Source organism: Watersipora subatra, chromosome 7 (assembly GCF_963576615.1).
Source record: "Watersipora subatra chromosome 7, tzWatSuba1.1, whole genome shotgun sequence".
Classification (NCBI taxonomy): domain Eukaryota; kingdom Metazoa; phylum Bryozoa; class Gymnolaemata; order Cheilostomatida; family Watersiporidae; genus Watersipora; species Watersipora subatra.
The window spans coordinates 46,248,877-46,266,128 of NC_088714.1; the positions used below are offsets into that span (position 1 = coordinate 46,248,877).

The 17,252-nt window shown below is 37.0% G+C and overlaps 1 protein-coding gene across 4 annotated transcripts in view; it reads right to left on the reverse strand.

The window, feature by feature from the left end:
* Positions 1 to 1,280, reverse strand: part of LOC137399863 (calpain-9-like) — a 50,224-nt gene extending 48,944 nt beyond the window's left edge. For all 4 annotated transcript variants that reach the window (XM_068086113.1, XM_068086112.1, XM_068086110.1 and 1 more), the window contains exon 1: positions 1,197 to 1,280. The gene's annotated coding sequence lies outside the window, so the exon portion shown is untranslated. The remainder of the gene's footprint in view (positions 1 to 1,196) is intronic.
* Positions 1,281 to 17,252: the final 15,972 nt, after the last annotated feature.

The window sequence follows — 17,252 nt, forward strand, 5'->3', positions numbered from 1 at the left end:
CATTGCAATGAGTTGGGCTGTTCACTAGATTATGCTAACTTAGCTTAATTTTTTCTTTAATCAATACTTATAGAGATGTTAACATTATGTAATAAGAGTATATGAACATAATTGTAGTAAAGTCTGCTAGCCTTAGCTAGTTCAAGAATAAACATCAATTGATTTACATAGATTAAACCCGCTAAATTATAATAGAGAATTAACACTATAAAAACTATGTATAGATACGTTTTGACAACAGCAAGCAATGGCCTAGACACTATAATTGCTACCTACCAAGTATAGCATTAACAATAGTGATTGCCGTTATAACAATATATTGCTTTCAATGTAAACAAACAGTGTTTTTGGAACAATAGCACAATGAACTAGGCCTACTATTGGGTAAGTTTGAGGAAGTCAAGCGACCGCGTGTTCGGAGTTGATGAAAGTACAGAATGTGTTGTAGAAGCATAGGTAATCTCTCAGTGAGTGAAACATGCACAAGAAAAAGCAAAAAAAGAATTTCTTGACATGGCTGCAAATTAACATATGTGATGATACCTTAACAAAAAAACATGCTAATGGGTGTACAGGGTGCAAAGATATTTGGCTAAAAATACGGAGAACACAAACGAGTTGCTTCTAAGTTAATCAGCTACAAACAAATAGTGAATATAGCGTCACAAGTTACAACACTTTCATGCTGTTTACAACGAAATATTTATATGGTTCTCGTGTGTATCATAGGAGAGATGTGGCAACGAGGGTGCAAATGTTTGCGGCTGCTCAAAGTAAAGATTCGTAAACGTAATTTTTAAAAATTGTCTAACACCTGGCTGAAAGTGGTTAAAAGAGTTTGCTAATGCAACAACACCAATGAAGCTAAGATAATATCACAAAAATAACACTACCCGTTACACCATGACATACTAACTTTATTGACCCACGAAATTAATTAACATTGACAAGCTGCGTAAAGTACACTCTGCCGCCCTGCAGTTATTGATTCGTTCACAGACAATCAATCTTAGTACGTACTAACTACTAGGCGTGATATAAAAAAACTTGCAAACAGCCTACGAGCCGGCGAATGCGTTTGTTAGTGGTGGATTTTATTAATTGAATTATATTGATCAGTATTTAATATCAATGACAAATGGTATTTTTTCCAATCACATATATACTATCAGTGCACACTAGAAATATTTTAATACCTTAGTAAACTCGGATAACAGCTCAATCCAAGGCCCTTCTGCTTCCTATAACGGAGAGGCTAATGTGCTCAGCTACTGACTGGGCGGAGCAACGTTGGGCCGGTTTTGTAGCAGAGTTCCCCAACGCATGAATGCACGTTGCATACAAGAAGCGCTCGGTAATAAAATAAAGAACAGCAACTACTATTTATGAACACGTGATTGAACTCGGGTTTGTTAAATTACTCCGGACTGCCAAATGCTCGTACGTAGTTACAAGTACGGAATGTAATTGAAAATGCAGTACTGCTAGCTCCCTTCACGTTTCCTCCAAGTGTAAGACTGGATAACTCCAAAAGCCATTGATGTTGTCAGGTAGAAAACTGTGACATCATCCAGTCAACAAACTTTCATGTTGACTGTGTTTTCTGTTTCTACTTACAATTAATACTTGAGTCGTTTGCTTCATGTACCATAATAATTAAACTTGCACGAGGATAGCGGTTTATCATTCAATTAGATAGAGTAAAACCACGTAAAGGAAGGAAAAGGTCAATTGAATAATCTGAAGGTGAAGAAGAAATGAGCTTCATGACTGACTCCTATAACTAAAATCACCAACCATATCAACATAAAAAGATTTATAGATGCATATTTTGTTTGCATATTTTATCTGTAACCTATATTCAGGACCACAGGTGAAGCTGTTGACCTGATTTAGTATGATAGGGCAAGTATATCCTGGAAACCAATTATGCACTCTCAATCTTTGAAAAGAACTCGACAGAATAAACCCCGTAAGCAGGAAACTTCTTTTCCTAACAAAACATTAAAATTTTACAGATAATACAAATCAGTAGGAAAATAAGTCTTGTCATTGGAGCTACACCACAATAAAGTGTTTACTTATTTTATGAGCATTGATGTGCTTAGTTAATATATGTAGTGTACCTTAGAGTACATCTAGTGTACCTTAAAATGACCTGAAGTGTACCTCAAAGTACCCGTAGTGTGTCTTAGATTAGCTGTAGTTCACCTTAGAGTAGTACCTTCAGTGTACCTTAAAATGACCTGAAGTGTACCTTAGAATACCTGTAGTGTACTTTAAGATGACCTGTAGTTCACCTTAAAGTACCTGCAGTGTACCTCAAAGTACCCGTAGTGTACCTTAGAATTATCTGTATCGTGACTTAGAGTAGCCGGAGTGTATCTTAGAGTATCTGTAATTTTTCTTCAGAGTACCTGTAGAGTACGCTAGACCTCACAATCCCTTACTTCAAAACGTCCATAGATCAACCAAATGCAACTTGAAAACTCGAAACTGTTGGAGGTGTGTAAGTCGTTCATACGCAAAGGCTGTTCAAGGAGGAAACAAGAAGCATGTGCACTAAATAAAGTATGAAAACTTACCCACCATACTTTGTGAGCTGTGCTGGGGAACTTTACAGCATGTTTGTGATATAACTTCTCATGAAAGTCAGATTTGTTAGCCTAAAGTGTATTTTTAAAGGTTGACTTACAACAAAAGTCACATTACAGTTATTTGATATGAAAAGATTCACCATGTCTTACTCTGTTGTGTTGTAGGTGCAAAATATGTGGGAATGTGATTACAAGCTCTTAAAAGCTAACAAACGAACAGTTAATCACAGCCACACGAGACTGCCGTAGTTTGGATTTTCTTTCCAAAACGGCTCAAATGTGACGTAGTTGTGAGAGATGGTTTTTTGTTTACACTTTCATGCAACCTTATTCGTCGAAATATTTTCACAAATTTTCTCCACTCATTCAATAAAACCATGTCTATTGTTCTTACGCGTCTGTTTTATCGTCATTGTAATGCCATCACTTTTAGCACTAATATCTTATAACTTACCATAAAAATTCGTTTAATTTTTTTGGCCTTAGCTTGAAGGAGTACATATCATTGTCTGATAATCATGACGAGCCTGTTGGTCACTTGTGATAATCGAAAAGTGCTGCAAAAATTATTTGCGAAGTATTGGGTCACATGATCAGATTACGACTTGCCGATTAGACCAAATCAAAACCAAACTGCAAAGTAGCGAGCATCTATATTTAATACGGGGTCTTCGGTAAAACCCGAAGTGTTTGTCATAAACTAGTGTTACGATAAATTTTATATTGAGCTTTTTATTGGCCTTTCAATTCACGTGAGAACATCACGTGACAAAACAATAACCAAATTTCATGGCTGCGTAATCGAAATAAAGAGATTCCAATCTACGGCGGCTTTTCGTTTTTGAGCTTTTAAGAGCTTGTAATCACATTTCCACATATTTGGCACCTACAACACAACAGAGTAAGACATGGTGAATCTTTTGATATCAAATAACTGTAATGTGAATTTTTTTGCAAGTCAACCTTTAAGCAATACCTATAATCCTCCTGACCACAGTATTTACACAGAGAATAAATGATACAGGAACTTTATGTGTTACTGTTATTTATATTTCTTTATGTTGCAGCTGGATGTGAATCAGGATTTACATGTGAAGTAACATTTACTTGTATGTTCCATTGTTTCAGCAAATTTAGAAATATGGCAAACATGCTTAGTTGAAGAATCTAACAGAACATTAGGCATGTGTACAACTTTTCTGTCATGTTCTAAAATAGCATAAGGCAAATATTTCAAGGTTGACTTGCAACAAAATTCACATTACAGTTATTTGGTATGAAGAGGTTCACCATGTCTTACTCTGTTGTGTTGTAGGTGCAAAATAGCTGGGAATGTGATTACAAGCTCTTAAAAGCTAACAAACGAACAGTTAATCACAGCCACACGAGACTGCCGTAGTTTGGATTCTCTTTCCAAAACGGCTCAAATGTGACGTAGTTGTAAGAGATGGTTTTTTGTTTACACTTTCATGCAACCTTATTCGTCGAAATATTTTTACAAATTTTCTCCACTCATTCAATAAAACCATGTCTATTGTTCTTATGCGTCTGTTTTATCATCATTGTAATGCCATCACTTTTAGCACTGATATCTTATAACTTACAGTAAAAATTCATTTAATTTTTTAACCTTACATCGAAGGAGTACATATCATTGTCTGATAATCACGACGAGCCTGTTGGTCACGTGTGATAATCGAAAATCGCTGCAGAAATTATTTGCAAAGTATTGGGTCAAATGATCAGATTACGACTAGACGATTAGACCAAGTCAAAACAAAATTGTAAAGTAGCGATCTTTTATATTTGATACGGGGTCTTCGGTAAAACCCGAAGTGTTTGTCATAAACTAGTGCTACGATAAGTTTTATATTGAGCCTTTTATGGGTCTTTCAACTCACGTGAGAACATCACGTGACAAAACATTAACCAAATTTAATGACTACGTCAGAGAAATAAACAGATTCCAATCAACGGAGGCTTTTCGTTTTTTAGCTTTTAAGAGCTTGTAATCACATTTCCACATATTTTGCACCAACACAACAGAGTAAGACATGGTGAATCTTTTCATACCAAATAACTGTAATGTGAATTTTGTTGCAAGTCAACCTTTAATAAAACAACAAATTAAATTTGTGTAGCGCTATTGGTATACTGATTAGATGCAAATGTTAAATTGCATTCTCTTTAATAAAGAGGCAGAAACAAAGGGCTAACAGTAAAATTTAATTCTCTCCATTTCCTTAGAGTTGTCTTACCTCGTTTACATCTGCTAAATCTTTCTGCAGTGTTGCCTTAATGAAGTACTGTCTGTTATGTACTAAACTAAGTAAACTGGAATAGTTGTCTTCCAATGTTTCGGTTAATTTTCTTGCAGTATCTTTTATTTTTTATTGACTGTCCTTTCATTGTAAAAGACAGCGAGATAACCGACAGCGAGATAATCCTAGCTAGATAGAATATGCAGATATACCTCTTTTATATAATTTAGTATATTAAATACCTTGGATTTTATTATATTTAATATTATTACATTACGTGGTGGTTGTTATTTTGGCATTGTCTCAAATACACGTTACAATTGTGATGCATCTTGAAATATACTCTGCTATATTCCTCTGAATGCAGTCTATGTTTAAGAATGCTCCGCTACTGGAGAAAACCTTTGTCATAAACTGTACTGCTAAGTAGTCTGATCATAGCATCTGGTGGTTATTCACCTCAATTGGTAGCATATCGGCCAGAACAAAATCCGAAAAAGTAGTACACCTCAAATAAGGAGTTGCTTTCTCAGCCTGGAAAACTACAGTACACTAACCAATAACCTAGCATTAGATTGTAGCCAATTCCTCTGTCAATGAAGATATAATTTAAGTGATCACTTTGACCAATATTACAAATTATAATTTTAAGCTAGGTTATTTTTTTCTTTGTCTCTATCGGTTGTAAGAGCTTATGGCTCAAAGGAGTGATTTTGACTCAGGTATGTGATTAGAAGCTGTATTGACACACTGTCTGGAGACACAGTGGTTAGCCGCAAAGCCATCCTAACAATCATGAATACATTTAAATTGATGATTGTTTTAATGCATTTATTAATATTTAAACTTTCAAACATTTTTTTTTAATATTTGCTTGTTTCTAAACATTAAAAAAGTAATACTCACATGTTTTGAAACCTTAAAAAGAATAATACTGAAACGTTTTGTAGTTTAGAATCATAATAAATACCAGTTCTGTTTTACCATTCATTTGCCATGACGTTGCCTTGTGCATGTCGGCTTGCTGGAGGTGTTACCATCTGTTTGGTATGACGGTACATTGTATGTGATGCATTGCTTTTTCGTACGACGTTATGTTGTACGTGACGCATTGATTTTTGGTATGACGTTACGTTGTACGTGATGCGGTACTCAATGTAAGAGTAATCCGGTATGTTTTGTCACTTGTAACTTGGACCGCATATAGTTTAGTTGTACAATGAGTACAAGTTATCCATGTTCAGCACATTACCTATTATTATTGGCGCTGACTCGTAACAAACAACTAATACTTAAGTAGTCATCACAAAACAGTTTATTGTTAAAAAATTCATGTTTCGTATTGATATTACTGCAAATTTCAAATGAGACCCTAATCGCCACACAAACTAAAATAACTTACATATATCAAAAATAGTATATTTTATATAAAATTAGATTAAAACTATTATATAGTTAAATAATCAACTGTAAAATGAATTTTTTTGTGTTTAATACAAGTTCCACTCAGACAACAATGCTGTGATTTCTTTAGTCAATAGATATCTGCTGCTAGTAGAGAGTACTGTTTATTTCATCTACTTGAGGTGCAGAATCAAAGCGATTAACAATATGGAGGAGACAGCAGCAACTCCTAAGAACATGCTCCAGCAAGTCCAACATTTAGAATTCTCTCTTCTCTCCCTAGCCTCGCTTGTGTGTCCACCCGCTTGCAAAAGCTGGGCTTGTACAAAGAGTACCAATCCTATGATGGCACATGGAAAGGGAAAACAAATCACTGCTGATACGAGACTGACTATGTACTGAGTTCGCCATGGCAATTTCTTTTTCTTAGGCTGAGCCTGCAAAAAGATTTAAACAATATAATAAATTTAGTTTTTTTGCTCGTTTGTGATGCGTATAGCAATCTTTAGAACTGTATCTGTCTGTCTGTTCATTCGTTTGTGCAAAGCAACGCTTAAAGGTTAGGCAAAAGAATACATCACTCAGCATTTGAGCTCAAACATCCAGTTTTGCAGCCAGGCGCACTGCTAACTCCACCATTGGACCACCTTGCAGTATCGCGGAATAATTGTGCACATACTGGCTACACCTGATGATCTCTCACAGCGCACGAAGCTGCCAGGTTACTAGTTACAATAAATTTGGGTTGATTCGATGCTATGGAGTTACATTCACTTTTGAGTATTTGAACTTTGAAATGCGTTACGCCAGCATCTCAAAGTAGCGTAATTTAATTTATTATGAAACTAAAACATAGGCAACTAAGAGGCTGAATTATATCAACCAAATATTAATTATTTAGAAATTTTATTTATTTAAATGACCTTGACTTTATTCCTGCATCATATTTGTACAACAGACAGTATTGGGAATTTGGCAAATATCTTGGTACCACTTTTTATAAGCAAATTGCATTAGTTAAAAAATTAATATCAATTAGAAGTACATATTTTATCATGAATTGTTCAAATTAGTAGAACGCAATTTTTTTAATTGGAATATTCCTCTTTTTTAAAAAATTCAACTTGAGGCTGGATATTATTTTTGCCAACATCAGTGGCCTTTCTGAGAATTTAACTTTCTAAAGTAACAGCAAGCGTGAGTTATGTACCAAAGTGAAAATTGATAGAAAATAATGACAAAAGAGACAATAGCGATAACAAATTGTACAATTCATAAATGCATTTTAGCATATTTATAAAACTTCAATAAACATTGAGTTGTTCAGATATTATAAATCATTTGTTGTTAGATTCATATTCGGGTAAAAAACTTCGACCTCAGTGGGCTGATATCAATGATAAGTTTTGGATGATTAAGTAAAAGCAGGTAACAAATTGGTAGTTATTCATTAAACTATAACAGATTGTTTCTAATAATGTAATAATCTATGAAAATGACAACCAACTAAAATGCTTCATGACTCACTTGGTAAGACATGTCACATTTTGGCATACGTATCTCTTTGCTTTGAGATAGATGCTCAAAGCTGTTAAGCTAGGACTCTGTCTAAGAGTTTTTGTGGCTATTTTTACAATTATGTCATTTGATAAAAACATCATATTACTAAAATATAGTTTAACAGTAGTGGGACAACTCCGAAAAAGAATAGATGCGACTCACACTTACGATATTCTCCGATGATCTTGAGGGTAAATCGCCTTTCTTTATTATTTCTCCAGACTGGTGCATCTGTAAGTGGAACACAGGCTTAGCTAGCAGCCCAAAATTCTAATTGTATCCAGTCTACTGTGTGATAGTTCCATAACTAAAGCTTTAAAATTTTGATGAGAAAACATGTGAAGGTGCATTTACACCAGGAGGATTTGTTGGAGTTGTGTTTCCCCTGAGAAAGCTAGATTGGCTTTTAGTCTGTTTTTGAATTGAAATACATTATTGGAAAGACTTTAGACCAAACCAACTCAAACTCCTGTTTTACAAAATGTGTCAACTTTATTAGCTGTCTAGCTGAATGCCCAGCATTGCCCGGATAATAAAAACTATTTGGACAGAAAACTTATTTTCATTTAATGCATAACTACAGTTAACATTCTAACTTTTAAACTTTATATTATAAGAAAAAAGTTTTGTGCAGTTCAAGTCAATTCAGAAAAATAGAACAACTGTAAAGATGTTTAAATTTGAAATAATTAGCAAGTAATGGCTAGATAATCTGTTCTGCTACAATGATTAAAATGAGAAATAATTTGATGCTAATGCAATTATTACGAGCTAAAAAAAAAATAAATAAAAATCAGGAATATGTTGAATTAATAATGATAATGATTACATAGAGGTGTGTGTAAAAAAAGGTTACTGTTGTAGCCAAAGCTATCTACCCAACCTTTGAATATGATGATACTGGTACCTCTCGATACTGGTACCTCGCGATACTGGTACAAACGAGAAAATGAAAACAGTGAAAATGAGATATCGTACTCTTTTTGTCAAATATTTTGTCTGACCAAACGGAAAGAAAACGTAGATGCATTTCCTACTCAAGATAATATAATAGTCCAGGTGTGAAAGTTTTAAATTTAATAGTTCTTAGCGATCGCCATGAGGAAGATTCGGAAATTGGAGCTAGTAATAGGGTATTGGAAACTGAAATGCCGCATTTTAAAAATACAAATTAAAAAAATAGGTGATGAACTTTTAAGTGGCTTTTAAAAATTGTTAAAAAGCAAAACAAGTGCAAAAGGTAATATTAATTAATAATAAAAATTCTATGTTTAGGGAGTGCAGTTGCAAAAAAGATTTGCACTATATGGTAAGAGCGACTGGTGTGATAAGATTGGTTTAGCCTTGTGATTACGCGCTTGTTAGTAGACTTGAGATTTGAATGTGATGCGTTCAGATCCAGTACAGAGGGGATTTTTCATTGCTACAACTTTATTGCTATAACTGGACAGACAAACAGCAGACAGACAAACATTGAGGTTTATATATAAAAAGATGAAAAATAAAATACAACATATTTATCTTTTTATCTGCTTATATTTGTATTGGGAGTAGCAGCACCCACTTTAAAATTTTCGCCTTTCGCATCCTAAAATTTTTTCTACAACAAGAGACAATATTTTGCCAAAAAAATGTTTTGTAACAGGTAGAGCTCCCGTTGTACATTGTTTACCAACTTCTCAAATGTAGTGCAACAAGGAATTATCTCATATTGTATTTTACAGTGAAATATAAGGTCTTGTAGGCTCACCAAGTATACAGTATTGCATATAGCGCTTTGTCTAGACCAGAAATGTTGCATTCGAAAGTGTCTATCATAGATTGTAAGTGAGACAAAACCATTGTATTCTGTAGCCTGTGTTCTATATTGTCTACAGAATGACAACCTATCATCTAATGTCCGAGTAACATAAGAAAGGCTGTATAAATTATCGCCTTATTTGAAAAACAACTTGTAGTAAACAATGATGACTCCCTGTTTGATTTTTACAATGAAGTTCAAATAAGAAAAATATATTTAGAGTTATGTGCTCTTTTTCCTAAATTAATTAAAGTAGGCCTATGTTTTATGTCTTCAACTGGTGAGGTACAGAAATAGTATTGTTAGATCTGTAGAGATGTTCCTTGCACTTAAGTTTGAAGTACAGAGAGGTAGTTCGTCCGATTTTGCAACGGTAATTTGTTCTAGAAAGCCTGTTGATAAACGATTTCGTTGTTAAGTAGGTTAAGCCATCTTATAATCTTTTAGTAATATGGTATTTTTATTTTTTTGCTCTTTTAAACATTAAAGCCTTATTTACTGTTTTAGTTGTATATTAAAGTCTTATTTAATATTTTAGCCTTAAATTTAAAGATCTTAAAAACCTAGGCTAAACTAGAATATCAGTAGTGAATGGGCCTAGCCATTTTACCATCATTCGAAGATGTGTACGGTGATGTACTACAGTACAGATAGTATTTTTTACTTTTTATTACTTTTTCTATACTATATACAGTATTTATATATAGGCCTACTATAGATCTATTGATCCTTGAGAAGTAGTACTTTGTTTTCTCCGACATTTGAAAGGGGTATAAGAGTATTGAACATGGCCGACTTATCGTACATACAAGACAGAAGCTACGATCCTAACTGCGCTGACTCCGCATAATAGTAATTGATACTAAAGACTTAATGGTACTAAAGATTTGTGGGAAACAAATATTCAAGCAGTTTTAAAGACCGTTGTAGCTCTGAGTTGTCAATAGCCGAGCACATATTCAAATGAAGACTAACCATATTTCACAAATAATTGGTTGGAAGGTAGCTAGTAGTAGTAGCAGCTAGTCCACCAAAACTAGCAAAACTTACCTCAGCTGTGATTGTATGTAAGGCAATCATGTTAGCTTTGACAAGGATAAAAGCTATGCTCTCACTATAAGCTTGTAGAGCCAGGCATGTATTTCCTACCTACGCCCTAGAGTAAATCTAAAATGATGAGATCCATTCAATGCTAAGCAGTAGCAATAAAAAAAGAATTATTCGGTAAATATTACAAGTTGATTCAGAGAAACTCAGGAGATGATGTAAGGATAATCAAGTAATTATAAGAACTAAACAGGGAGCACAGGCTAGGTTATTAATGAGCGAGTGGGAGGTTAGTAATTCCTAGTACAATAGTGTATTTATTAAAAACTAGTCAAGAACAAAATCACAGATTTGCACAACTATTCTGCAGGGTAAAAATTCTCACCTTATTCCACCTGTCAATGATGGCACTTTATAAATCAGATTTTGATTTGTGTGGTGTATGGTGAATGCACTATTAGACAAGAAAACATGGTTATTTGGCAGATTTGAGGATAATTTGACTGCTTAAGCCTGGTTTTCAGATATGCTTCAAGAACCGATGTCAAAATCTTAGGGCTATCGGCGGTGAAATAGGAACCTATGCACTGGCAACAACCGGTGGTCAACACAAGAGTTCAGCGCAGTTCAACTCTCGCAAAGAGCCGCAGGCAAAACTCTTCCAAAATCCACTGTACAGGTAAAGGTCAGCACTTTTGAAATGGCATGGTGTGGGACCATTTTTATGCGATCACCAGTGACCCAGCTTAATATTAACATAAGCTGCCGAGCCTAGGGCTGCAAATGTTTTACTGCGTGAGATAACCGCCAGGGTCTCGCAGGGAACCATGCTTGTATGTGTTAGATTGTGCTGTTTAAAATAAAGTAAGCCCTTTATATCTTCTGAGGATTGAAGTTGATGAGCAACTGTAGACATAAGATCTATAAAAAGATTAGATATACTGCACATACTGCGCATACTGCGCATACTGCGCATACTGCGCATACTGCGCATACTGCGCATACTGCGCATACTGCGCATACTGCGCATACTGCGCATATTGCGCATACTGCACATACTGCACATACTGCACATACTGCACATACTGCACATACTGCACATATTGCACATACTGCACATACTGCACCTACTGCACATACTGCACATACTGCACATACTGCACATACTATATATACTGCACATACTGCACATACTGCACATACTGCACATACTGCACATACTGCACATACTGAACATACTGCACATACTGCACATACTGCACATACTGCACATACTGCACATACTGCACATACTGCACATACTGAACATACTGCACATACTGCACATACCGCACATACCGCACATACCGCACATACCGCACATACCGCACATACCGCACATACCGCACATACTGCACATACTGCACATACTGCACATACTGCACATACTGCACATACTGCACATATTGCACATACTGCACATACTGCACATACTGCGCATACTGCGCATACTGCGCATACTGCGCATACTGCGCATACTGCGCATACTGCACATACTACACATACTGCACATATTGCACATACTGCGCATACTGCACATACTGCACATACTGCACATACTGCGCATACTGCACATACTGCGCATACTGCACATACTGCGCATACTGCACATACTGCGCATACTGCACATACTGCGCATACTGCACATACTGCGCATACTGCACATACTGCGCATACTGCACATACTGCGCATACTGCACATACTGCACATACTATATATACTGCACATACTGCACATACTGCGCATACTGCACATACTGCGCATACTGCGCATACTGCACATACTGCACATACTGCACATACTGCACATACTGCACATACTGCTCATACTGCACATACTGCACATACTGCACATACTGCACATACTGCACATACTGCACATACTGCGCATACTGCACATACTGCACATACTGCACATACTGCACATACTGCACATACTGCACATACTGCGCATACTGCACATACTGCACATACTGCGCATACTGCACATACTGCACATACTGCGCATACTGCGCATACTGCGCATACTGCACATACTGCACATACTGCACATACTGCACATACTGCACATACTGCACATACTGCACATACTATATATACTGCACATACTGCACATACTGCGCATACTGCGCATACTGCACATACTGCGCATATTGCACATACTGCACATACTGCACATACTGCACATATTGCACATACTGCACATACTGCGCATACTGCGCATACTGCACATACTGCACATACTGCACATACTATATATACTGCACATACTGCACATACTGCACATACTGCACATACTGAACATACTGCACATACTGCACATACTGCACATACTGCACATACTATATATACTGCACATACTGCACATACTGCACATACTGCACATACTGAACATACTGCGCATACTGCACATACTGCACATACTGCACATACTGCGCATATTGCACATACTGCACATACTGCACATACTGCACATATTGCACATACTGCACATACTGCGCATACTGCGCATACTGCACATACTGCGCATATTGCACATACTGCACATACTGCACATACTGCACATATTGCACATACTGCACATACTGCGCATACTGCGCATACTGCACATACTGCGCATACTGCACATACTGCACATACTGCACATACTGCACATACTGCACATACTGCACATACTGCACATACTGAACATACTGCACATACTGCACATACTGCACATACTGCACATACTATATATACTGCACATACTGCACATACTGCACATACTGCACATACTGAACATACTGCGCATACTGCACATACTGCACATACTGCACATACTGCACATACTGCACATACTGCGCATATTGCACATACTGCACATACTGCACATACTGCACATATTGCACATACTGCACATACTGCGCATACTGCGCATACTGCACATACTGCGCATATTGCACATACTGCACATACTGCACATACTGCACATACTGCACATACTGCACATACTGCGCATACTGCGCATACTGCGCATACTGCACATACTGCACATACTGCACATACTGCACATACTGCACATACTGCACATACTGCACATACTATATATACTGCACATACTGCACATACTGCACATACTGCACATACTGAACATACTGCGCATACTGCACATACTGCACATACTGCACATACTGCGCATATTGCACATACTGCACATACTGCACATACTGCACATACTGCACATACTGCACATACTGCACATACTGCACATACTATACATACTGCACATACTGCGCATACTGCACATACTGCACATACTGCACATACTGCACATACTGCGCATACTGCACATACTGCACATACTGCGCATCCTGCACATACTGCACATACTGCACATACTGCGCATACTGCACATACTGAACATACTGCGCATACTGCACATACTGCACATACTGCACATACTGCGCATATTGCACATACTGCACATACTGCACATACTGCGCATATTGCACATACTGCACATACTGCACATACTGCACATACTGCACATACTGCACATACTGCACATACTGCGCATACTGCACATACTGCACATACTGCACATACTGCACATACTGCACATACTGCACATACTGCACATACTGCGCATACTGCACATACTGCACATACTGCGCATACTGCACATACTGCACATACTGCGCATACTGCGCATACTGCGCATACTGCACATACTGCACATACTGCACATACTGCACATACTGCACATACTGCACATACTATATATACTGCACATACTGCACATACTGCGCATACTGCGCATACTGCACATACTGCGCATATTGCACATACTGCACATACTGCACATACTGCACATATTGCACATACTGCACATACTGCGCATACTGCGCATACTGCACATACTGCACATACTGCGCATACTGCACATACTGCACATACTGCGCATACTGCACATACTGCGCATACTGCACATACTGCACATACTATATATACTGCACATACTGCACATACTGCACATACTGCACATACTGAACATACTGCACATACTGCACATACTGCACATACTGCACATACTATATATACTGCACATACTGCACATACTGCACATACTGCACATACTGAACATACTGCGCATACTGCACATACTGCACATACTGCACATACTGCGCATATTGCACATACTGCACATACTGCACATACTGCACATATTGCACATACTGCACATACTGCGCATACTGCGCATACTGCACATACTGCGCATATTGCACATACTGCACATACTGCACATACTGCACATATTGCACATACTGCACATACTGCGCATACTGCGCATACTGCACATACTGCGCATACTGCACATACTGCACATACTGCACATACTGCACATACTGCACATACTGCACATACTGCACATACTGAACATACTGCACATACTGCACATACTGCACATACTGCACATACTATATATACTGCACATACTGCACATACTGCACATACTGCACATACTGAACATACTGCGCATACTGCACATACTGCACATACTGCACATACTGCGCATATTGCACATACTGCACATACTGCACATACTGCACATATTGCACATACTGCACATACTGCGCATACTGCGCATACTGCACATACTGCGCATATTGCACATACTGCACATACTGCACATACTGCACATACTGCACATACTGCGCATACTGCGCATACTGCGCATACTGCGCATACTGCACATACTGCACATACTGCACATACTGCACATACTGCACATACTGCACATACTATATATACTGCACATACTGCACATACTGCACATACTGCACATACTGAACATACTGCGCATACTGCACATACTGCACATACTGCACATACTGCGCATATTGCACATACTGCACATACTGCACATACTGCACATACTGCACATACTGCACATACTGCACATACTGCACATACTATACATACTGCACATACTGCGCATACTGCACATACTGCACATACTGCACATACTGCACATACTGCACATACTGCACATACTGCACATACTGCACATACTGCTCATACTGCTCATACTGCTCATACTGCGCATACTGCACATACTGCACATACTATATATACTGCACATACTGCACATACTGCACATACTGCACATACTGCACATACTGCACATACTGCACATACTGCACATACTAGATATACTGCACATACTGCACATACTGCACATACTGCACATACTGCACATACTGCACATACTGCACATACTGCACATGTATGAGGTGGTGCGTAGCCTGTTCACAGAGCCAACAACATATATTCTGCCTTTTTAAAGTTTATGAAGAGTCTACGTCTATTGAATCATTTTAAAATAGTCTGCTAAAAGTCTTTTTATCTGCAGCAATTATTTTTTGTGACGATTTAAAGAGTTGTCTGCTCTATTTTATGTTTCCAAAATATTTCTTTCCTAGCGATATAATGCCAAAATCTAAAATTTCTATGTTTCAATGTATTGTGCTGATTATAAAATTGAAATTTATGTAAAAATGTTTCTTATGTATGGCTTGTCGTCAACTGGCCTCATGTGTGGGGAGTTATCTAACCTTTGTTGCAGCGCGTTACTGCAATAGAAATTTAAGGAGAGTATTCAGCAAAGTTATGCATGTACGATCATGTACAGCTAAAAACCATTTATTTAATGCTTAGTAAAACAGTTCATTGAAGCAAGGTGATTTTAAGCTGCACCTCAATACCATATACATACAAAGCTAACAGTTAGTTTTCCTTGATACTAGATATTTTAGAAGAATAATGGTTTCCTCTATTCATCAGAATTATTGTGTAGGCAGCAGCTCAACTGTGTGTAATTAAAAAATTGAAAAAAAACTGATGCAAGTTGCTTGTAATTTTGCAACACAAGTTTGCTATGTCGATATTTCCTACAATAGGAGTCATGTTCGTTTGTCCATCTGTCCAAAGCTCCGCCTAAAGCGTTAAGCAAATGCACGTAAAGCAGGGATTAAACTCAGGTACACAAGTTTTGCTGCCAAGCACACGTTCAACTTCTCCACCTTGCAGTAACATGGAATAATTGTGCTCATAATTATTACACTTGATGATGAGCTCTCTCAGCTCATGGGGCTGCCAGCATATTAGCATATACAATTATATCTTGAGCTTTATCTCAGTGATAAAAGTGTCACAGGTTTACAACGTAGAGCAAAAATCTCTATCATTAATAATAGCAATACCAGCTACATGTACTTAAAAACAAGGTAGTCTCAAAAACAGTTTATAATATATACAAATGCGCCTTTCACAGTTTTTTAGAGTAACAAAATGACAGTTAACTACGATCTGGCGACTATGAAACTGAATATGGAACAAACACATCTTCCACTGTGTCAGAATGACGAAGAATCAATAAATATAAATAAATGTCCTAACAAAATTATAGTTGGTCATCTTGAATTTTTATCTCCTTTTTGTATTGTTATTTTTTTGTACACAAACATCACTCGAATTCACATTAAATCCAATAAAAGTTTTGCT